The sequence below is a fragment of the Carassius auratus genome, unplaced genomic scaffold, assembly GCF_003368295.1.
Source record: "Carassius auratus strain Wakin unplaced genomic scaffold, ASM336829v1 scaf_tig00054382, whole genome shotgun sequence".
In the NCBI taxonomy this organism is placed as follows: Eukaryota; Metazoa; Chordata; class Actinopteri; order Cypriniformes; family Cyprinidae; genus Carassius; species Carassius auratus.
Genome location: NW_020527309.1, coordinates 1 through 25,561, shown reverse-complemented (window position 1 = coordinate 25,561; position 25,561 = coordinate 1). Strand labels below are relative to the sequence as shown.

At 35.5% G+C, this 25,561-nt stretch overlaps 1 pseudogene; it reads right to left on the bottom strand.

The window, feature by feature from the left end:
* LOC113090342 (kinesin-like protein KIF13B) overlaps window positions 1–24,135 on the bottom strand; it is a 31,505-nt pseudogene extending 7,370 nt beyond the window's left edge.
* Window positions 24,136–25,561: the final 1,426 nt, after the last annotated feature.

Below are 25,561 nucleotides of genomic sequence, written 5' to 3'. Positions count from 1 at the left end.
TCCTGTAGTCTACACTGAAAACACAGAGCGCCCTCCCGTGGCTGGAGACGGTAATGTTTTCTCTTGGTTCTTGGTTCTAAATAAATGCGACTTCTAGTTCAGTGCGACTTATATATGTTTTTTTCCTCATCATGACGTATTTCTGGACTGATGCGACTTATACTTATGTGCGACTTATAGTCTGAAAAATACGGTATGTATTTTATATTTTTATATACTGTATATTAGATGGCGGTATAAATAAATCAGATTTATCTTTATAAAGCTGAAATAAAATAAAACTGTTATTATCAGACGCTTTTATCAAAAGCGACTTACAAATGAGGACAACAGAAGCAATCAATTGTAGTATTAAGATAACTAAAAACAGATCCCAAACTAAAAGCTAAAACTTTATAAATACTACCTAAACACATTTTAAAAATAGAAGAATTAGATAGAAATGACAAATGCATACAATTAAAATTTCAAAACTTAACATTTAAAAAAAAAAAAAAAAACATCAAAAATATAAAGGGTAATATTTCCTTGGCAACTAACTGAAAATCTAAAACTAAAAAAAATAATAATAATATAAATTCAAAAAATATATATATAAAAATGCCAAAAGCACGTAACATTACCAAAAAAGTAATATTAAATATTAAAAATAAAAAAATTAGTCAATTTAAATATTAATACAAAATAAAATGGTATATAATAATAAAATATAACACGCATTTAAACTAATTACATATTTTATTTTGATTGTTTTTATTTTAACTTTACATTTATTATTAGCATTTCAATTGGCAATAAAGACAATCGTAAGTGATATTTCTGTTCATGTTCCAAATCATTCACACATGCGGTCTATTTCATGTATGATGCTGCCTTAGTAGGCAGCTGCCTATGTAGCAAGTAAACATCCAGGCAGTAAATACAGTAAATATTTACCGCTGAGGTCCAGGAAGATGACCGGGATGTGGGTCTCCATTCCTGGAACAGGAGCCCTGCAGAAACAGGAGGGCGACAGTGAAACTGAATGACCCAAAGAGGATTAAAACAAGCAGACTGTGAGACTTCAGGAGTTGGTTATGGTTAGATAAGGCTAGTTCTATGATTGTTTGATAGGAGTGATGTATATGGTGTCACACCACTCCGCCGGGGCTCCTGGGATAGCGCTGCCAGCAGAGGGCACCAGCACAGCGTTTCTCTCCTCCGTCAGCGTCAGACGACACTCCAGCAGCTGCGACTCGCTCTCCACATCCTCTTCGGACTTATCTGTAAGGTCAAACAGAGGTCAAACACGTCTCTCACTTTCCCCAAAGATGTCAATCTATATTCCACTGATAAAACACATATGATTTATAATGCAGTTCATCTAAATCTCATCTTGCCTTGCTTGCCGACAAGTTTCTGGAGACGTTGGTCCAGATATTCCTGTCGTCCAGTTAGAGCCGTGAGCCACCGGACCCTCAGTCTCTCCAGATCAACCTCCTACAGACGCAAACATGCAGAAATATTTCATAAGTTACATTATAAATGTCACTTTTGATGACATTAATGCATTCTTTCTAAACAACAACAAAATTGAATGATAGTGTTTACAAATCAGGTTCATTAACATATGACCATCCACATTTCCATTTTTATATCTCCGTGTCTACTCAATATTCAGCAACTTAGTCTCATCCTGATGAATGACTGTGACAACTATTGACATATCATAAACATGGTTTACATATTTCCAATGGCTGAAAAGTCATTACCTGATAACTGTCCACATCTTTATCTCCCACCTTCAGAAATAACAGGAAAACGGAGTTAAGACCTGTACGTCTGAAAACTAAACACGAGCCTAAATGAAAAATAATTATAAACTCAAGCTCACTGAAGACATGTAGACAGTCAGCGTTTAAAAAAAAAAAAAAAAGAATAATAATCACAAGCAATAAGACGATGAAACGATAAATAAAAAATGCGACATGCATTGTTTTAAGTAATCAAATGTATAAAAACACTGCATATACTGTTTACATTTTCTTTTTAAGATACATTAGTGATTTAATCAGGCAGGGAGAGGTTTTCTCTCTTTTGTTGTTTGATGAACACTGCTGTCACTTTAAGAGCTACCCACGTGCACACATGTGTTTTCTTTCTCAGCTGTTAGCTTTCACTTAGGACCTAAATGACTGTTTATGAGGATACTTGCAAAGACTTTCTGTGTGTCAAAGGCATTCTGACACTTACACGTGTGTATTTAACCGTTCAAGGCTTATAAAGCAGCAAAATACCATCTTAAAAACACATGCAAATGACGTTTAGCACAGCAACGTCATGTGAGCATGTAACAGAGACTATTATTCATAATGTCTACCGGTATATCACAGTCTTAACTGTGTTTTTAGTGTACATCCCAGGGAACACATGTTAGGAGAAAATTGTTAGTTTGAATGCAATGTAAGTCGCTTTGGATAAAAGCGTCAGATGAATGCATAAATGCACATCTGGTTGTACATAACAGATAATTTTCATTATCATATTAACTATTAAATCATAAAATCTGATTAATCATAGGGTCACTTAGTGTCACTCAATTTTAAATAAAAAAATATATATTTTAGTTTAATGCATTCAATGTTTTTTTTTTAGTGTTTGAGTTGGTTCTAAATGTTCTTAAAATGTGCAAACATTCAAACGGTTACTAGTTTAAGATGGGTTTTCACCCTCTGGGTCTCTGTGCTTTTGCCAGATCGAGTCTGATGGACCTCCACATTTCCGATGGAGACGTTGAGCACAGACTCCGTTATCAGAGGCATGGTGCCGGAGTCCTGGACCGAACGAACCTCCACCTGAACACGCCTGGACTGTCCCTGTCACACACACACAAACACACACACACGTCAAACACAAATCAGATCTTCTACAGTGTGTTTTCCACCTCTAAAGCCCACACAGACCTGTCGGAGCTGAAAGATTCCTCCTGTGCTGACGTCTTTAGCTGGCTGAACCTCCACCGGCACGAACTCTCCAGCATCATTCAGCTCCAGGATCTGAACCCAGAGCTCCAGCCTGCGCGTCACTTCACTCCACCTCCGATAAAAGCTCCAGTTAAACCCCAATAACACCCACTGAGTCCTGGCACCCTAGTTTGAGCATTACTACACCCAAACGTCAGCCAAACACTTTCCTTTCCACCTTCTTTCATTAATACATAGCCAAAACTTTCTATGAAAGAACATGCATGCATTGTATACGCTTTCGTTATAGAACCATGAGTTAATGTAGCCTCACCTATAACATGTTTGGGATCTATGAATTCATATTTCTATTGTCTAAATTTTATATGATGATATCTATGCAATAGATCAGTTTTGCATCAACAGCCAATCAAGTTACATATGCAAAACACCATGTCTGAAGACAAGGAGTCGCAAAACCTTCCTTTATTATATTATATACAAGTATAACTATTAATTATGCATCCCAAATCATCTGGTCTATTAACTATGCATGTGTACCTCTCTCTGAGAGAGCGAGTCTTTGCCTGAATCACCCCCAGGTCCCAGAGAGCCAGATTCCTGCGTGGATTTGCCTGTTTGTGACCATAAACCTCAACAGCCAATGCACCGTCCATCAGAAACTCCAGAAAGTCTTCAGTCACGGTCACTTCTAGAGTCTACAGATGTAAAAAAAGAGACGTGTGATGACAGACAGTGTCTGTAAAAACAAGAAGAGAGAGTGCCAATGCAATGCTTTCACCTTGCATTTGTCAAACAGCACCAGAGTCTGCGGCTGTCTGCTGCTGGGGGCCGTCAGACCCACTTCTGGAGCGATAAACACCGGCTCCTGCTGCTCCCAGAAATGATACTGACAGAAAACGAAGTTTGAGAGGTGCTGAGGCAATCCAGTCGCCTGCAACACCTTGATCTGGAAATAAAAACACACTCAACTACGGTTCATAATTATTGCATGTTTGTTCGGAGACGTGCTGTTTTATCTGACCATGCAGGTGAGTTTGCGATCTTGCATCTCTCCGTCTGGACTGCTCTCAGAGCCCCCCGTCTCACGCTCTTCCAGGTCTCCACTCAGACGCTCCACTTCTACGTGAAGACGACCCGCCACCTGAAGACACACAGAACCAATGGCAATCAGTCACTCGTTCATAAACCCTTCGATTCTAATCAATCTGTGTGTGCACACCTCTCCCTTCTGGTTGATGATGGGCACTGTGTACTGCAGCTTGACGTCATACAGCAGACAGGACAGGAAGACGTTTGCCACACCGATCAGACTGTGGTTCTCCTGCTCGTCGAAGAACGGATCGGCACGCTTGAAGTACGAACGCATGGCCTGAGAACAGACAACGAGGATGAGGTGAACACCTTTACACATACTTCATTTATGAAGGTCATGGAAAAATTAATTGTACATTATGTTTCCTTTAAAGCTCCAGTATGCAATTTTGTAATTGACCACAAGAGGGCGCATTTCCAACAATAACAAAGGCGAAGCTTGATGACGCTATGAAGCAGGTGACGATGGGAGATGTCTTTTTTAATGCGTTTTCACCATAGCAATGTATCTAAATTGGATAAACGAATCATGATCACGGATGAGGTAATTTAATTGTTTTTGTATTACCTGTATATCTGATCGTATTATTTTGTGTCATCATAATTAATGAACTGCACTCAATGAGAGGCGTCATTTCTTTTCCGGGACGGCCAGTTATTTAAAATCGGAATTTCTCTGAAATAAAAAATCTTTGGAGACTTTTGAGATAATGTATGAGGAAATATATCACACTGTGCAAGTTATTTTCGGAAATTTTATTACAAAATTCCTGCATATTGCAGCTTTAAGGGATTCCCACACTTTTTTTGTCAGCCAAATCTTTGGCCTAAAATATTTACTTGAAGTGAAGCCCCTGAGAATTTAAGCTAAAATTTTAATAATGTAACTTTTTTTTTTTTACAGTTCTCTGATGTCACATGACATGCAGGTAAAATACAATATTTTATATATGTATATATTTATGTTTGAATATGAAAAAAATATTTGTTTTCAAATTAAACTTACTTTATAATCTATATTTAAATGCTTATTTTCTAAAATGTTTTTTTTTTTAGTTTTTTTTTTTTAGTTTAATAGTTCTCTTTATTTATCTCTAGCTTTTCAGACAAAACACTAGTCTCAAGCCAGAATATACGAATATATATATACGAATATATATACAGTATACGACTAATATATATATATATATACACATACATACATACATACACACACACACACACACACACACACACACACACACACACATATATATATATATATATATTTATTTATTTATTTAACCACCATACCCATTTTACTGTATTATTTTGATTGTTTTCAAATTAAAACTATTATTTAGATATTTAATGCTTAAAATGTTACCTCCATTAAAACATAACATAATATTAACCAAAATGTATAGAAAGAAATTATATATTTAACTGTTATGAATTACACTGGATGGTTGATTTTACTAATTCTTTTATCACGCAAAGTATACTTGCGCTCCTATTAATTGAGAGACTTAAATATTTGTTTTTAAATGTAATTTTTATATAATAAAATGTACACTTAGAAATCTCATATAAACTGAGAAACTTGTATATTTGTATTTAAATTTAATTTGTTTTATAAGAAAATGTATACTTAAAGCCTAATATTAATTAAGAGACTTTTCCTAAATATAATTATTTTATAATATAATTTAGACTTTCAGTTTTTGTAGCCTCAAATTACTTGAGAGATACATTTCTAATTAAAATTAAAACTTAAAATTTAAAATAAAATAACGAAGGTAAAAAAAAAACGTATTGAATACTCTAATGTAAAAAATAAATTACATTATTCAAATATAAAAACGAATGCAATTTTAATTACATAATAATAATAACAACAATACTAAATGCTACATTAATAGCTCCAATAATTGCTGCTGGTGTAAAAACACAGTACGGTAATTGTGATGAATGTGAGTGGACATACAGGATCGTCCTCGTCGTAGTCTTTCCACTCCTGGTAGAGCTCTCTCATGTCCACCAGCCGGTTCTCCATCTTCTCCATGGACCAGATCTGCTTCCCTTTGCCCTTCCTCCGGACCTCCACGGCCGGCTCGCTCAGAACCGTGTCCCGCTGCGCTCCAGAAATGTTTAATGTTTAAATCACCTCCTCTGACTGCTCATGTTTACAGACTAAAGTCACAAAGAACTATTTCTGGCTGATGAAATATATTTTAGAATTAATGATAATTAAAAAAAATTTAGTATCGTTTAATGTTTGGGGTTGGTACGATTTGTTAATTTTTTTAAGTTGTTTTCTTCTGCTCAACAAGGCTGCATTCATGTAATAAAAAAATACAGTAAAAACTGTAATATTGTGAAATATTATAACAATTTAAAATAAATGTTTTCTATTTGAATATATGTTAAAATGTAATTTATTTCTGTGATGCTCCGCTGTATTTTCAGCATCATTCCTCCAGTCTTCAGTGTCACATGATCTTCAGAAATCATACTTATATTCTGATTTACTGCTCAAGAAACATTTCTGATTATTAGTTGTGCTGCTTCATATTTTTGTGGAAACCGTGAGATTTAGAAACAATCTAAAATTCAGATGAACAGCATTTATTTTACACACATTTTTGTTACATTATAAATGTCTTTAATTTCACTTTTGATCACTTTAATGCAACCATGCTGAAAAAAATATGACTAACTTTCTAATCTTTTTGTATTCGATCTATTTTCTTTATTATACAATTATTTATATATAAACAGACCTCTAACACTATTCTATCAGTTTTCTTTTTATTACTTATTATATTTAAAAGCCCTTTCTTTGTCTTCTGTGTTAAGCTAACTGAGACTTGTTATAGCACTTATATATAATTTCTTTTTTGTTGTTCTACAGACGGTGATAAATATGTCATCTAGTTCACAGTTTCCTGAGAATGATTTACGAAGCCTTGCTTGTTGACTGAATCACGTAAATGAATCAATCTTTCCTGACCTTGCGGTTGGCGTTGAGGTTTGCAGCCGGGATCTGGAGTGTGACTTTATATTCGGTTTTCTTGTTGAGCTCTTCAGCGATGAATCCAGCCTCCTGAACCAGCAGATTGGCCTTCACGATCTGCTCTTTCAGCTTGCGCAGACTTTGATTCATCAAAGCTTCCCTGAACAGAGACACAGAGACATGATATGGAGTACCAGTGTTGGGGTAGTTACTCAAAACATTTCATTAGTTACTAGTTCCTTCTGTCAATTGTAATGAGATTACTTTACTAGTTACTGAATTTGAAAAGTAACTTCAATACAATACTTTACTTTTTTACATTTTTTTCAAAATTCCATTTTAATTTTTCTGGATTACATTTTTTTTTTTCTCAACTCCTTTTTAATAGTTAAATTTAATTGTATATATCAAAAAGCATGTCTAATTAATTTAAATCATAATACTTATTCATTTTCACAGCAATTTACTACAAGTAAAAAAAATTATAATAATATACGTTTATGGCCCTATGAAATTTTAAATTTTTTCTTCACCATATGTTTGATTTTTTAGCATGTGTAATTATTTAAATGCATAAAAACAACTTCATTTATTACATTTTTCTTAAAATAGCCTTTTTCCTTCAGATATTCTATTGTGGATTTACGTTTTTCTGTTTATCAAATGAAGGCATAAAACATTCATTTAGATTTTCTTTAAAATATTGAAAATTAAGCAAACTTTATTTTTTGGTAAACAAAGGGGATTTACTGTTAAAAATAAAACATTGAAGAAATGTTAAGCAGGAGATGCTTTAAAGTGCGAGAAATAGAGGTTTCCCCGGTAACAGCTGTAAACAAAGCAGCACTGAGCTCACAAACTCTGCTTTATCAAGTCTTCCTTCAGAAATACAGTGATATAAAAACACCTGTGTCTCGTTTCGATATTTAAACATATAAATGTAAGGAATTATTATTATTTTTAAACGTGCTCATGTTTATTCAACAAAGCTTTTTGGAAAATCGTTTAGTTTTAAAATCGTGGCGAGTCTCCAAAAATAATTAAATGTATGGGAAACACATCCCACATCACACTAATACAGACTAATACAGTTAGAGAGTGTGTGCGGCTGGCTCTCACCTCTCGTCAGTGGACTGGCGCAGTGGGCTCTGAGACGACCCCAGGCTGGTGTTGAGCTGCTGTTGCTGCGTCTGCAGCTCTGTGGACAGACGTCTGCGCAGCTGCTGCAGCTCCTGCTCGTACATCAGCCGCTGTCGCTCCAGAGCCGAGCGCTTCTCCTCCTCATGCCTGCGCTCCAGAGAGTAAAGCATCGACTGCAGCGGCTCTGAGACACACACACACACACACACACACACACACACACACACACACACACACATCTCACTTATTCAAAACTAAACTATGCTTTAAGCTTAGGATACATCTTAGTCTTCCTTTGTGTATTAAGATCCCATCCAGTGCTGTTGTTCTTTATGCATTGCTTTTGTTGTTTTGGTTTTTATATTTATGAATTTATCTATTTTTTTTTTTTATCTTTCTCTTCTTGTGCAGTAACATAATATCTTTTGAGATGTACACGGTTTGCATGAAAGAGTTGGATACTAAAAAGATAAGTTGGTAAAAATGCAGAGAAAGAGAATTGCTATATTTTTAGCAATAGCCAAAAAACAAAAAACAAATGTTGCATGGGTCAAAATTATAGATTTTTATTTTATGGCCAAATTCATTAGGATATTAAGTAAAGATCATGTTCCATGAAAATATTTTGTAAATGTCCTACTGTAAATATATCAAAACCTAATTTTAATAGCAATATGCATTGCTAAGAATTAATTTGAACAACTTTAAAGAAACTTAAAAAAAACTACTTTTTTCTTTTTTTTGCACCCTCAGATTCCTGATTTTCAAATAGTTGTATCTCAGACTAATATTGTCCTCCTAACAAACCAAATACTTGAATATGTTTTATTTATTTAATAATAAAGGTTTTAGTGTCAACATACTGTATCATGGAAAAACTGTCCATATGAAAAGATGGAAGATATTATTTTAAATATAATTTGCATACTTTTATTTTAGAAATGAATACAAATTACACAACACACACAAACACATGCATCTATAAAGATGGAAGTGTTGAGTGTTAAAAATGTTTAAATGCTGGAAGAAGAAAAAAAAAATGTCCATGAGACATGATAAATATTAGTGGATATTTTTGTTTACATGGACTCTAAAAAGTATTTCTAAAAAAAAAAAAAATAGAATAAAGAAGAAAAAAAAAATGCAATAAAGAATTTCTCAAATCTGTTAATTCTAAATCTGTTCAAAAGCCTGAATACACATTTTGTGTGATGTTGTTCATTTTAATAAAAAAAATTACTAAAAAAATAAAAATCATGATACATGAGAAATGCTAGCAGATTTTTTGCTTACAATTTTTTTTTATAAAATTGTAAAAAAAAAAAAAAAAAAAAAAAGAAAGCCAAAAACTCTTTGATACACATTTTAAGGTTCATTTGATGTAATTCAATAACAAAAATATATATTGACGGATATTATTGTTTACACATGTTCTCTAAAAAGTCTTTCTAGATAAAAAAAATAAAAAAGCTATAATAAAAGAAATTATTCTCATTTTGTTGTATCCATTTTTCATTCTATATGACAAATATTAATAGTTATTTTTGTTTAGACATGCTCTCAAAAATAGGCATGGTGATTAAAAATGTAATGCAACTATACCATTACAGAAGAATACACTGCCACCGAATTAAAAACGTAGCACTGTTCACCTTCTCTTGGATCTCAAAGTGTTTTTTATTCGTTTGTAATATGTAAAGCAGCCCAGAATCAGCTTTAAAACAGGTTCAGATAGTAACAGGCTGTCTGTTGTGTCTCTTACCGTCGTTTCCCAGCGCTTTCATCATGACTTCTGTCTGTGCCGACTCAAAACTGAAGCTGTTGTCACTGGAGGCGTGACTGAGACGGTCTACATCCACATCCAGAGCCTTCGTCGTACACCCCTCCTCATCCTCAACACCAACACGATACACATTCGACACGCTGAGCCTGAGAAACACAGAGAGAACCCTACAGTCACTACACACTCACACACTCACATACACTTTTCAGGGGTCGTTAGAGAAGAGCACATACTACATGGTGTCTTTAAGATTTTAATCAAGCACAGTGATCAATCATCGAACCTATGAGAAACATCTAAACCCAGCACTGACCTGAAAAAGTGGTTGTTTCCCCAGAGGATTCGATCCCCATGATGCAACTGGACGGGGGACGAGACCACAGTGCCGTTCACAAATGTGCTGCACACAGAGACCGACACATACACACAAATATCCTTACATACTATCACTAGCTACAGAGCAGAGACAGACTAATGCATAGTTATGATTACAATTTATTTACAATTATTTATACAATAGTTTTTTATTATATATATATATATATATATATATATATATATATATATATATATATATATATATATATATATACACACAATTAAATAAAAAATTTTTTCGATTGTTATATACTGATAACTGATGATTTTGCATAAAAAAGTGCACTATTAGCGCAGATAACATTAATTAGTGCACATAAATAATGCATTGTTGTGCAAACAAATTCAGTACATAGTGCATTATTTGATTATATAAATGGAGTATATAATGCAAATGGTTCATTATTAGTGCAACACAGTGCAAATAACTTTTTACTAGTGCAAAATACATAATGCACTATCAGTGCAAATATATATTGAGTAAATAGTGCAAATAAATAAATCTTCTGATTTCAGCATAATTTACATTCAGTGTTACTTCAGTATAATTGAGACACTATTATAGTTTTTATTAATATTTAGAATTGTTTTGAATTTAACATTTAGTTTTTATTTTTATTATTTAATTTAGTGAATCTAATTTGTGTAATTTTGTTGTGCGCTTTTGTCATTTTTATTAGTTTATAAATAAATCACAGATATAATTTAAGAACATATAAAAAAAAGTGTATATATTTTTTCAAAATCAATATCAGTTTTTATAAATTTTTATGTCAGTTTTAGATATTTTTATAGTTATTTCAAGTTCAGCTTAAATAATTTCAGAAATCAACTAAATAAATAATGTTTTAGTAATACTCTTCAATCATTTTAGATTGTTTTGTGTAAATTTCACATTTTTGCGTGTAATACCCCACTGTAATACCCCACACTTGTGTGTGTGTGTGTGTGTGTGTGTGACTTATGAGGAAATAACCCATGTCCCCATTTTTCAAAACGCTTATAAATTATACAGAATTAGTTTTTTTGAGAAAGTAAAAAATGCACAAAGTTTACTGTGAGGGTTAGGGTTAGGTTTAGGGTTGGTGTAGGGCCGTAGAATATACAGTTTGTACAGTATAAAAACCATTACACCTATGGGATGAACCCACTATTCACAAAAACAAACGTGTGTGTGTGTGTGCGTGCGTACGTGTGTGAGAGAGAGATTACCGAGCGTTTCTCTTCGGGGTGAGCGTGACTCCCGTCTCTAGGTTGATGTCTATAACACAATGCTCCGGTTGAATTGCCAGACCACACAACTGAATGTCCTGAGAGTCTGCAGAACCCACACGAGTGTGTTCCTGCACAAACACACACACGTCAATCAAAATACAACACCTCGTCCACACCAAACTTCACCAAACAAATATTACAGCTGACAGTCAATCAACCGTTTCTACATGCAAGCAAATGAATAGTTTCAGAAAACATATTCCAGCGGAGACCGTGACGCTGATCTTCATTAATGTGTGTCTGTACCTTTAAGTAATAGAGGAGCAGCTCGTTGAGGGCGGGGTCAGCGTTCAGGTTGACCAGGAAGCATTTATCATCAATGACTCTGATCCCAGACGACTGCAGAGAAATTCCCAAACTCTCCAGCTGCTTCTGTCGCTCCTGAAGAGCCAAACACACTTCCTGAGGGCTTTAAAATCTCTTAATATGCACAAGATCTTGACAAAACCTGCATGTGGTGATATGCTGACAAATACAAATAACCGATCAACAACTACACACTGAAATAGTATTTTCTTGTAAAACACTCTCCACTATTTTTTTGTTTCATTTACAGTTTCAAAAAATTATTTAGTCTTTCTTAACATTTTCATATTTATTTTCATTCGTTACTTAGTAATTTTTTGTGAAATTTACAAGCAATTTCTGAGGAAAAAATAAATCCTGCAACATTTTTTTCTTGTACAATTAAACAACTATACAAAAAAAAATTAAAAAAAATATTTTTTGATGGAAAACACGTATTTTTAGGGTACAAAATGTAAGAGAAATAGCTAGCAACTATTGATATATAAATGCTACCATATATATATATATATATATATATATATATATATATATTAGGGGTGTAACGGTTCACAAAATTCACGGTTCGGTTCGATACGATACACTGATGTCACGGTTCGGTTCGGTTCGGTTCGATACGTTTTAGATACAGCAAAATGTAAAAACATCTCAACTTTTCAGAATGCCGCAAGCGCACCGCGGGTCATGTGACAAGAACCAACCAATCAGCTTCATCCTTTCCCGTAACAACGTTGAGAGCTCAGCCAAGATGAAGGATCAGCTGATCATAGTTGTATATGGATTGCAATTTTGAAATAAATTTAGTAGCAGAGCTACTGCAAGCGATTTTTAGAGCTGCAAATCCATTTATCCTTCGCTGAAATTTCCGCGTCTCATGGAGAGAGCACGTCATTGTTGCTTAGCAAAGACAGACGCCTCATGAGCGCTTCTGCCCGAGCGCTTTGGAAAGGAAACCACTCTCTTGCCATCACCATTATAGCTTAAAGTGAATCCAAAGTGCACCCAAACACCAGACCTGTTGGTTATTGGGGGATCTTCTCATTTCTAGTCTGTTAAACGCATTGGCTATTTTGCAACGAGCCTTCAGCGCGTACTGAGTGAGCGAGCGCCTGCTGAGTAGCCTAACATAAACATATAAGATGGTGTTTTTTTCTTCTTCGGGAGTGTCAGGGGCGTTGCCTGTTACGTTGTTTGGGTTATTGGGCTACCTTGTTGAACGCATATCATTATATTTCTCTCTCTCTCTCTTTTTTTTTTTTTTTTTCAAATATAATTAAATACTCCAACGAACCGTTCGGTATACATAATGCGTACCGCGTACCGAACCGAAAGCGTCGTACCGAACGGTTCAATACGAATACGCGTATCGTTACACCCCTAATATATATATATATATATATATATATATATATATATATATATATATATATATATATATATATATATATATATATATATATGTATATACACACACACACACACACACACACCTCTGTGGAAACCTTGTTGTACTCATACAGTATATACTCATAAAATGTTGAGACAAAAATGAGAAAAAATCTATTAAAGGTTAATAAAAATGGTCAAAAAGCCATTAAATCATTTAAATAAATATTTAAAATAAATTAATACTTAATTTAAAATATATATTTTTTCATAATCTACCTAAAACACAATCAGTGTAAAAATGGCCAAATATCAGGCAATTAATCAAATTAATTATTCTTATATGAAAATGTAAATATGAAGGGATTAAAAAGTAATTTTAAAAAGTATTAAATCAAAATATATAAATAAATAAATGAGAATGGGGCAAATTAATTAATTTTTAACTTAATTTGAATTAAAATTAATTCAAGATTTAAATTCTTACATATTTACTCAATTCACAAAAAAAAGAAAAATAAAGGCAACAATTTTTTTTTTAGTTTTTTTTTTTCTGGCACACACATATAAAAGCATGTGTGCGTGTGTGTGTGTGTATTTAATACCTGCGCGATCTCCTCAGTCTTCCTGAGTTTCTCCTCCCAGCTCACGGTCATCTCCTGGATCAGCTTCTCAGACTCCTCCAGTCTCTCTTTGAGCTCCGGAGCTTTCATTGACTTCACACACACACACACACACACACACACACTGATGAACACAGTAGCTAGAGGTCACACTCACACACACACAGCGGTCAGGTGTTCTTGTGCAGTACCTCAGCCTCGGTCAGCTGGCTGCGGAGTTTCTCCACCTCCTCTCTCAGCTCTCTGATGATTCTGGCGTTAGGATCTTCATTAACCACGGCGTGATTAACGATGCTCTTGGCCCGGTCTGCGTACCGAAGCGTGGACAGAGTCTCGTCGTAGTTGTCGGCCGCTGGACTCACCGCTGCAACCATAGCTGTGCGGCTGTTTCCTCCTAAACTGTCCTGATGTGACAAAATAAAAAAATAAAAAAATAAAATAAAAAAAAAGAGGAAATCACATCAGTTTTGAGGAATTGGCATCCTTTCCACAGATTTTTGGAATTTTATATGAAAATATTTTAGAAGACTTTTATGGTGTTTTTGGAATCCTGACAGTAACACTGACAATATGGAAGGTTTTCATGCATTTAAAAAAAAAAAAACATTTATGCAGATAAAGTAACAGTACTCAGGCACTGGATAACCTTAGAGTGAGAAATTAATATTTTGGGTCTTGAAAACGAATTATAAAATTCTTAAAGGTCTGCAGTAGTCAAATGAAGTCGATCTTCACCTTCAGTAACCATGTGAGCACTGAGTCTCTGTAAGGAACAAATTTACTCTTGTTTTTTCCTGCACCCTGCTCCGCCAAAGCAGAGATCACCAGTCCAAGAGTGGTGAGGGACCTGAGCACAAAAACACCCACAACACTACACCTGAACATGTCTGTGTGAAACCATAGACAGAAATCAATAACATCGATTCAATTAAATGATTAAATCACTGATAAAAATACATTTATTAGAAAGAAATTATAGACAAACGGATAAGAACAAAACTAACAATTATTGAGAAAGCAATTAATTATTCAAATAATTAAAATAATTAATTAAAAAAAGTTTATTCAAAAATAAGTATAAGTATATTTACAATTATTTGTAAAAAAAAAAAAAAAGTGTATTTTTATTACAATTTTTACAAAACAAAAATGCATGGATGACTTGTTTACAATAAGACTAGTGACATACATTTACATTTCATGTCAACTTTAAAGCAGCTTAATGTTATTCACTGAGATACTATTTTTTTAACATTTTAAAGAAATAAAGAGCAAGCCATGTAATTAAATAGTAAAAAAAAAAATACAAATAATAAAAAAAAATGCTTACTTTACATAAAAAATAAAAAAATCTGCCTAGGACAGTGCCAAAGTGACCAAATATCAGCCGATTAATCAAATTAAGTAATTTAGGAACAGCAAAGTCAAAAATCCCCAACAAAGGCATGTGTGTGTGTGTGTGTGTGTGTGCGTGTGCGTGCATGTGTGTGTGTGTGTGTGACCTGTTAATGTTGCTTCCTTCTTTGAGACGTTCTCCTCCAGCTCCAGTTTTATCAGCTCTCTCACTTCCGGCCAGATCCACCAGACTGAGTTTACTCACCTTCTCTCCACTCGTCTGAAACCACACAAACAATTACATTTTCTGAAGAAAGTGGGAGTGGTGCAAACATTTACCCTGTCTTTAGAAAACATAAATATCTAGCTCTATGTTCGATTCCATTTAGTGTAAAAATGACACACTTTGATTCAAAGTGTTTATTCAGACTCTAAGAGGTCAGTCTGCATCTCACCCCAGTCTTCAGGTCTCGGAGCGTGTGCGTCAGAATGATGTTGAAGACGGCGTGCGAGCGGCTGCTCTCCTCGTTCATGTTCGTCGCCGCCACAGTGCGGGATTTATTCCCCTCCGACATCAGAGACTCGATGTCCTGAAAAACCAAACCAAAGATATTCCCAATCATCCGGCTTCAGCACTGCGAGCATGTGACACAAAGAGCTTCATGAAGGTGATGGAAGAACCTTGTAGCTGGTCACAGCGAGGCGGGACAGACCGTCTACATACGGCCCCAACACCTTATGCTCCCGGACCCTCAACGCCTGCCGGCTCCTGAGAGGAACATCAACCATGTTTGCAGTGCACAAGTTAAAGTTAAGTTAAAGGGTTACTCCACCCCAAAATGAAAATGTGATCATTGATCACTTACCCCCATGTCGTTCAAAACCCGTAAAAGCTTTGTTCGTCTTCAGAACACAATTGAAGATATTTTGGATGAAAACCGGGAGGCTTGTGACTGTCCCATTGACTGCCAAGTAACTTACACGGTCAAGAAAAGTATGAAAAGCATCGTCAGAATACTCCATATGCCATCAGTGTTTGAAGCGTAATGTTATGAAATGACGACATTACTTTTTGTACAAAAATGATGACCTTATTCAACAATAACTCTCCTCTGCTTAGATTTTCTGGAGCGACGGGAGAAAATGTATCGAATAAAGTCATTATTTTTGTTTTATTCATTTATAAAAAGTATTGTCGTCGCTTCATAACGTTACGGCTGAACCTCTGATGACAGATGGAGTAGTCTGACTCTGATGATGATTTTCTGGTATTACTTGGCAGTCAATGGGACAGTGACAAGCCTCCCGGTTTTCATCCAAAATATCTTTAATTGTGTTTGGAAGACTAAAAAAGCTTTTACGGGTCTGGAACGACATCTGGGTAAGTGATCAATGACCAAACTTTAATTCTGGGGTGGAGTATCCCTTTAAATCGAAGTATTTTCCAGGTTTTCAGGATTGGTAGAACACTGACAGAAGAAAAAGAAGCGGAATACGGGCTTTCACTGGACAACAGGAATTAGTCTCTCTACAGACTCACCCTTTGGGATCTAGAAGGTCTCGCACCTTCTCGTTGTAGATCTCCATGTAGGACACCTCCACGGTGAAGCTCTCGCCCTCTCTCAGCACCTGTACGGTGCGCTGGAACAGAGAACTACACAGGCGTGGGATCAGACCCGGCTGCTCCGCCGTTCCCATCATCGTGTACGACTTTCCAGAGCCTGCAGCCCAAGGGTGGAGAATTTAGTAGGGATGCTCGGGACAGATCCCGACTTACATCCAGCGACTACTAAATTATCGCTAGCAATCATTTTGAACAAACGTAAATAAATATATGCGTATGTAACCACAGTTGTGATTTCGGCCACATCTGAAAAAAGTCAAACCACAGAAGTTTTAGGAAATACGCTAGAAATGGCGCTTTCAAGAACGTACATTTAATACATGAGTGGAGTGAGAAGATATAAAATAGCCGAGGTGTTTAAAACATACACAGACACAGTTGAACTGAATGATAAAGTTTACCCTCTTTAACTTTGAATCTACAAAGCAAACTGTGAGCTGAAATATCAAAGAAAAGAAAAAACGTGTGGTTTATTTGGCAATCAGATGCATGTAAAAATCATCAACATTTTATAATTGTTGTCTGATTAATATGCAAACATAAAAGTTCTCTTTAATAATTTTGGGTATGTTGGTAGCTATAAATAAAGAATAATTTGTTTAACTCTATAAAGCCTACTGTCTCATATTTGATATGCAAACGCCTCTAAAAAAAAAAATCAACATGATCAAAACTTTTTTTGAAAGTAAAATGTATTTTCTAATAATTGTACAAATGTCCACCTTCAGCTCGTGCTTCACCGGTCTTTTTGTTCTGAATCCTTACTGATTTTTATACAGTAAACAAAATAATAACTTGGTTTACTTGATTATTCTTACATAAAAAATATCAGGTTCAAATATGATCAGACTTAAAGAACACATTTGTTTATCTCTCAATAATCATTCTATTGCGTTGCATTATACGTTTGGAAAATACAGAGCTTTGATCATAAAACTTATATTACTAAGACATATTATTGGGAGATACAGAGCTGCCGACTGACATTTCATGCAGGTAAGTAGTCTGATATACTGATGAAAACATCAGTGATTTACATTACAATAATGAAAGCAGATATCCAGTAGCAGAAGTGAGTTAAGTACTATGAAACAGTAAGTAGTTCTGCTTAAACCTTTCATGGAGATTAAAATAGATTTTTTTGCATAGATAGTTTTCCTGCAAATTTAACTCTACCTGTTTGCCCATATGCAAATATACAGGCATTGTATCCTTGGAAAGCGCTGTCCAAAAGACTCTCTCCAAGACACTGAAACACCACATCCTGACCTGTGAGTCAGACATCACACGATATAAACATATATACTGCAAATAAGAATAACTGGCAAGCATTACTAAATCAACTGAAAATAACAGGAAAATTTCAAGCAAGAATTAAAATTAAACCACAATCAGGTGTTACAAGATGTAGAGGAGTTTGTTTCTTCATCAGATTTGGAGAAATGTAGCATTGCATCACTCACTCATCAACGGATGCTCTGCAGTGAATGGGTGCCGTCAGAATGAGAGTCCAAACAGCTGATAAAAACATCACAATAATCCACAGCACTCCAGTGAAGGGAAAAGCTGCGTGTTTGTAAGAAACAAATCCATCATTAAGATGTTTTTAACTTTAAACCGTTCCTTCTGGCCAAAATATAAGTCAATAATCCACAATAACGCTTCCTCCTGTGAAAGTAATCTCATCTGAATCAGGAGTGAAATCTGCACAGATCAAGCACCGTTTACAAGCCAAAACAGCTCTAAACAAATACTTGGGTGGATTTTGAAGTTTGAGGACAACAGGAGATGCACTTTTAACTGGAGGAAGCGTTATTATGGATTATTGACTTATATTTTGGCCAGAAAGAATGGTTTAAAAGTTAAAACATCTTAATGATGGATTTGTTTCTTACACTTTTCACTTCACAAGATGATGGACTGTAGTTGTGTGGATTATTGTGATGTTTTTAACCGCTGTTTTGACTCTCATTCTGACGGCACCCATTCACTGCAAAGCATCCATTGATGAGCAGGTGATGCAGTGCTACATTTTCTCAAAATCTGAATGAAGACAACTCATCTACATCTTAAGATGTCCTGAAAGTGAATATATTTTCATCAGACAGCAACTGCTAATAGAGCTCAGCTTCTCTGCAAATCTTAAGCGCTGATCAACCAGTAGACTTGGTAAAGCAGTTTTACAGGTTTGTCTTTTCTTGAGAAAAGTTCACAAGGAAAAATAAGCAGTGAACAAAGAGTTTCAATTGCCATCATAAATGTTCCCTGATGATTCAGATCACTGCAGTATAAACCCATTACAGAGGCTTAGTGATAGTTTCAACAAAAGGGTTAGTCATTATAGCAAAATGAATATTAACAGACCTGCAAATTTGGACGCCTCCGCCTCATCCATAGACCAGAAGCAATAATCATACGCGAAAACCTGAAACGAGACATCGCGAATGTCTGAAGACTGTGTAACAGATGCAAGCCACAAGCTTGAAATAAGCCGTCTAAATATTCAACGTGACTTTTAACTTCATACAAATCCAGTTCAATTAAACACGTTCCTGTCCATACGTTATTCATGATAAAGTGATTGCAATGCATTTGTTCACATGAATTTAAAGCAGAAATGACATACGAAAACTCACCTTTTGTTTGCTCCTGCATTCACAAAAGGACGGAAGGAAAAACAACAACAACAACACATTAATTTACATCATACATATGAAACGAATACTTTTATTCAACAAGGATACATTAAACGGATCAAAAGTGACAATAAAATCATTTATGATTTCTCAAAGAAATGCTGCTCTTTGCATCGTGGTTTCCACAAAAATATTCAACAAATGTTTCTTCAGAAGCAAATCAGCATATTAAACTGATTTCTGAAGATCATGTGACACTGAAGACTGGAGGAATGATGCTGAAAATACAGCTTCCATCAGGAATGAATGTCAAACCAGTTCTTTTATTTTTAAATCAGTATTACTGATTTCACTGTAATTTTGATTAAATGAAAGCAGCTTTGGTGAAAGTAAGAGAGAGACTTATTTAAAAAACATCAAATCTTACAGACCCCAAACTTCTGAATGGTAACGCCCCTTTAATTTTGCATGTATACACACATTTATACAATTATTATATATATTTTCATTCATGCATTTTACCATCTACATGAAATCTGAACACCGTGCATCTGATAACTTTTCCTCAACAAGACATGATTTAAGCACCAACTTTTTAATAATTAAAGGCCTGTTCAAATCACACACTGATATTTCCTGCAGCAATCTAATGACATCAGTGTGTGGAACTGAAATCTAGGGGAGCTGAAACATTTGGTGAAATCTAGGTGAGCTACAGTTATTATGACAAACTTTTCAGGACAAACTTCCTGATTTTCCAAGGCATGATGGGAGGATGACACGCAGTCTTGAAGCATTTCAGGAACATTCCAGAATTGTTTGCCTCATTTCAGTCAATAACCGTGGGCGAGAATTGCACAATGTAACTATCTGCTTTGAACCTCATATTTAACTTTCATTAAAACCCACCCCGATATCATTTACATGACAAACAGAATCTGCATTAGTGTGCCGTCTCTACTTGTGCTTCATAATGAAAACACAAACTTGCTGCGAGGGATTATTATGGAATTTGAGTAAACTTTCTTGCATAAGCCTGTAAAACCTGTTTGCACGCCAACACCACAAACCGCTGCAAGTTACAGCAGAGACGGCTCGGCGGTCTGAAACTGAGAAAAGCTGGATACGACTGAGCAGGTCCCTGCTTACGGTCACCTGGAAAACAGCCAGATCTCCAGGAAGGGCTTGTGGAGAAAACAGGCACAGGCACACCCTTTGTAAAGAGACCAGAAGAAGCAGCGGAAGAGGAGACAAAGAGAAGGAATGAAGGAAAGAGAAAAAAAAATCGAATGCTCCGGCACAAGCTGACAAGCGGCTGGTCTTTAATATATCGAACATGCATGTGCAGTTTAGTGCATGCTGACAGACGACCAACGCAAAACCGAGAGCTGATTTCAGTCATCAGAGATATGAACAGTGTTGGGTATAGTTACTTTGGAAAGTAGTTAGTTAGGTTACAACGTTACCATCAATTAAAAGTAATCAGTTATGATACAGCGTTACCTATTCATAAAAGTAACGCGTTAGAGTACTCATGCGTTACCAAAAATTAAAAGCCGTTTGCAGCGGCTCACACACGACACACGACAGACACAGCCCCTGGCCCCTTTAAATGCACCTAGAAGTCGTGACTCCCGACAATGAATAACGTCAGTCATCCGACTAAATTAACACTGCAGGATAACATTAACAGGAAAGACAGTCAGCAATCGGCTATTCCACATTGCGTTTTATTTATTTATTATCACAGAACATATTATTAATCAAAATTCGCACCTAACGTTACCCAGCCCGGGTAGCCTAGGCTACTGTATATTATGAGCACCACAAGAAAACTCCTGATTTTTCTTTAACTTTAAATAATGCAGTTATCAATGTACAAGTATGCTTACTTGTAAACACAACCTTAAACAGGCTTGCAGATTTAAATCCATTTAGAAATGATGAACAACCAGCCAGCCAATGATCTAACAGAAATTAACAGCTGCCTGTCAAACAAAAATGATAACAAACCGAATTAAATCGTTCACTGCCACACAGGCAAATGACAAATCGCTTAATAGGCGAACTAATTATTATTAAAGTGTCACTCACAGTCACAAGCCTAAATTCGCTTTAACACAGTCCTCTTACATTTACTCTTCAAAGTAGTGATTAAAACGTAGCGTTAAATTTGAGGTAGAATTTTTGGCGGTCGACAGAAGCTTTTCACCAAAGCAGAGTGTGCATTTTACCGTTATGTTCTTTTCTTTTTCGTTGACACATTGAAAATAATGTGCGTACTTCCATAAACCAAACGCTGTCCTCTCTGCTATCTTGCCGGGAGTTCGAAAAAAAAAAAAAAAAACCACACACACAGGGTCAGGCGCAGGGCACAGACGTATCACAGCCATTAACTTTATGATCACAGAGCTTCGGCTCCGCTGATACATCCGCAGGTGGCACAGTAGACCTAGGACTACTGTCTGACAAAAAGCAGGCTGCAGTCGGGATTTTCCTTTCCTTAAAATAACGGATTACTTTTTAAAAAAAATAACGAAGTTACTGATTACTTACTCACGAAACTAACGCGTTTAGTTACACATTTCAGGAAAAAAGTAATTAGAGTACTCTAACGCGTTACTTTGTAACGCGTTACCCACAACTCTGGATATGAAACACTGCTGACTGATGAAGGCTCTGCTGCAAAACCAACAAACTCCTCTTTGTGTTAAAGGAGTAAAGAACTACAGCACGCAACACACGCATGGATCAAAACACCAGGCCATTGTACAGTAAATCAATGCCTCAAATGATTTTCCTATGATGCTAGAAATAAGCAAACACTAGGAAAAGTGTTATAACTCCCAATGCAGATGCAGCATTATCAAAAACGACACAATTTTTAATGTGTGACCAGTCTGAAGAATATGAAACTTGTCACATGGCACCTTACATGTATAATTAAATTAGCAACTGCTTCAGATCATTAGCAATTGACTAGCAACACCCTAGCAATCACCAAGAACACCTTAATCACACAATGCCCTAAAAACTACTCAACTGCATAGCAAAGACCTAGAAACTACCTGGAACATCTTTACACTTGCAAAATCTCAGCAACCACCCACAAACACTTTTACAACCACATAACACCGACCTGACAATCAGCATAAAACTAAATATCAGCAACCACTGCTATGGAATATACAAGGCACATCTAACTTTCAAACTTCAAGATGTCTTTATTGTAAACTGAGAGTGATCTCTTTTTAACGTCCTACAGTAGTTGTATTCTCGGGAACTTAATCAGATATCTTTGGTTAAGTTATGTGGTGCTTGGCAAGAGGTCTGAAGCTTTGTTTTTTTTTCTAAGCTGCATGAAAAGACCCAATGAGACACGAGTAATTTAGTTTCTTGGGCTTTTAGCAGGAGTATCCAGGGTTACCTTTGACCTTTCAATGAACCTTCACTGGTTACTATGGACACTGAAGGTCAAAGGAGAAGAGGAATGTTGAGAAAGAAAGAAAGTATCAGCTTGAGAGAGAGAGTCGAACAACAGGCAGTCAGATGCATGATCTGTTTCTTTCCTACTTTATAAAGTGATCAGACTCATTATGATTTCACCTAGTGAGCATTGAACATCAACTTGAAACTACTCCGAACACCCCAGCATTGTACTGCAAAGGCAAACAGCACTACATTTACATTCATGCATTTAACAGACGCTTCTATCCAATGCATTCAGGCTAACATTGTTTTATCGAACATGTGTTCCCTGGGAATTGAACCCACAACCTTGCAACACACAACACTGCTAATGCAATGCTGTACCACTGAGCCACAGGAACGCTAACATTCTTCAGATTATTACTCCAACAGTTTGAGGCTTGTCAAGACAACTGTACAGATGTATTTTTTGCATTTTATTAGATGATTCTACATATTCAAATATGTCTGTACTGAGTGTTAGTCAAATACAGTAGCACACCCACATAAACAGTCCGGTTTACCTGCTGTCGCCCTTTCCCAGGTTTCCACTGGCCGGGTACAGGATGGTCTGGCTTCCTTCCATGTCCACAACACATTTTGTCTTTAAGTCTCGTTCTATAAAACGCAATCAAAAATTGATGATCAAAAATGTTGTTTGCATCATTGCTCAAATAGCATTTTATGTGCAATAATTCTGAAATGTTTAATAAAAAATGTATTATATATATATATATATATATATATATATATATATATATAGTATGTGTTTGTTCAACACAGTATAAACATTTTCAAAAATAATGCACATGCAAAACTTTATGCATTTTAAACTAGAGTTAAACTAGATTTTGTTCCCCAGATTTTTTTATTTTCATCATCCTGACACTCTCAATAGTCTGATCCACACAAGGGGAAGGTTAGCTTTCCTAAACGAGGATCATAAAAGAAATAAGTGCTGCAGACTCAAACACAAAGTTTCTAAACATTAAACACACAATGTGACGGTCACATGGCTGCGGTTCACACTCACCTCTCCTGTTCATGGGTCGCACCCGGACCGCCACTTTTCACATTCGACACATTCACAGCACTTTCATCCATCATGAAGATCTTCTGCACCTGTCTCACCAGTTCCTGAGTTACTACTTCATCCAAGTATGAGCAATAAAGCCATGAAACAAACACGCAGCTTATTTATTTAAAACTACAAATTATAACCTAATTATAAAAAGCCCTGAATATTTAAAATTAATCTTTTAAATATAGGCTATCCAACTTAAATAGACTTGCATGCAAGATTTTTGTTTGTAGTACTCTCTTATTTATTTTTAATGCTTATTCTAATGTAAAGTGTTAAATTGTTGCATCTCTTTTAATGCTGCTTGCTCTTTCGTCACATATCAACATTTCCAATGAATGGCAATAAAGACCTAACTAAATATTGTTATCATCACTCTTTCAGTTGTTTGATCTGTAACAATGTTTCACAATTTAAAGCTCCAAATGACAGATTTATGAACGCAACTCGAGCACTTTTAATCTATAATGTAATAGACATAGTTGTACCTGTTCAGAGAGAGTGTGTCATTCCAGCAGTGATCATGTGCAATAGCTAAAGATTAAATGTCCAGAACAGACACAATGACTCATCCAGACGGGAAAAAACACTTTCAGTCCGGCCCTACCGAACAAACATGAAACAAGAGTTCATTAAAGGGAAATCAGCGATAAATCGACCTGTTTCACTGCCTGATCTCTCGCCATCTTACCGTGTTAAACTTCGGCGGATCTTTCAGGAGCGTCTGAGCAGGTGAATCACGCACATACGGGACCGACGCACCGTGCACAGAACGAGCAGGTGGAGCCGCTCCGTCAATCAAACGAGTGCTGGAGTGGGCGGGGCCTGTCGGCGCGGAGCTGATTTTAATTGGTCAGATCCGGTGGGTCTGTATTATAATTCACTGTTTTATACATTTTCGCTGTTACAGGACAAGTGGGAATAGGTGACATTTTTAATTCAATTTTTACTTTTTAACTCAATTTTCAATCAATACTTTTATGGTATCATTAAGTTACTCAAGAGTAAAATATTGTATATTTTTCTGTATGTTATTTAAAATAATAATAATAATATAATATAATATATATATATATATATATATATATATATATATATATATATATATATATATATATATATATATATATATATATATATATATATATACGTGTGTGTGTGTATAAACAAAGGTCAGATAGATAAAAATACAATATATTAAAATGACATTACATAAACTACTTAATGTAAAATTTCATATACATTTATAATTATATAAAATTACATAATATAATTTAATGTATATGATACAATACAATAAATATAAACATAAACAAACAAAACTATAAATAAGGCATTTATTTCTTCGTCTGTAAGTAGGCCAGGGCCTATGATTGTCGTAACAATCTTTGTAGATGTTAGAAACAAGTCTCCACGTTTTTTCCACACATTTGTAATGCAGTGCCACGCCCGACCGCTAGCAGCGCGCGTCTT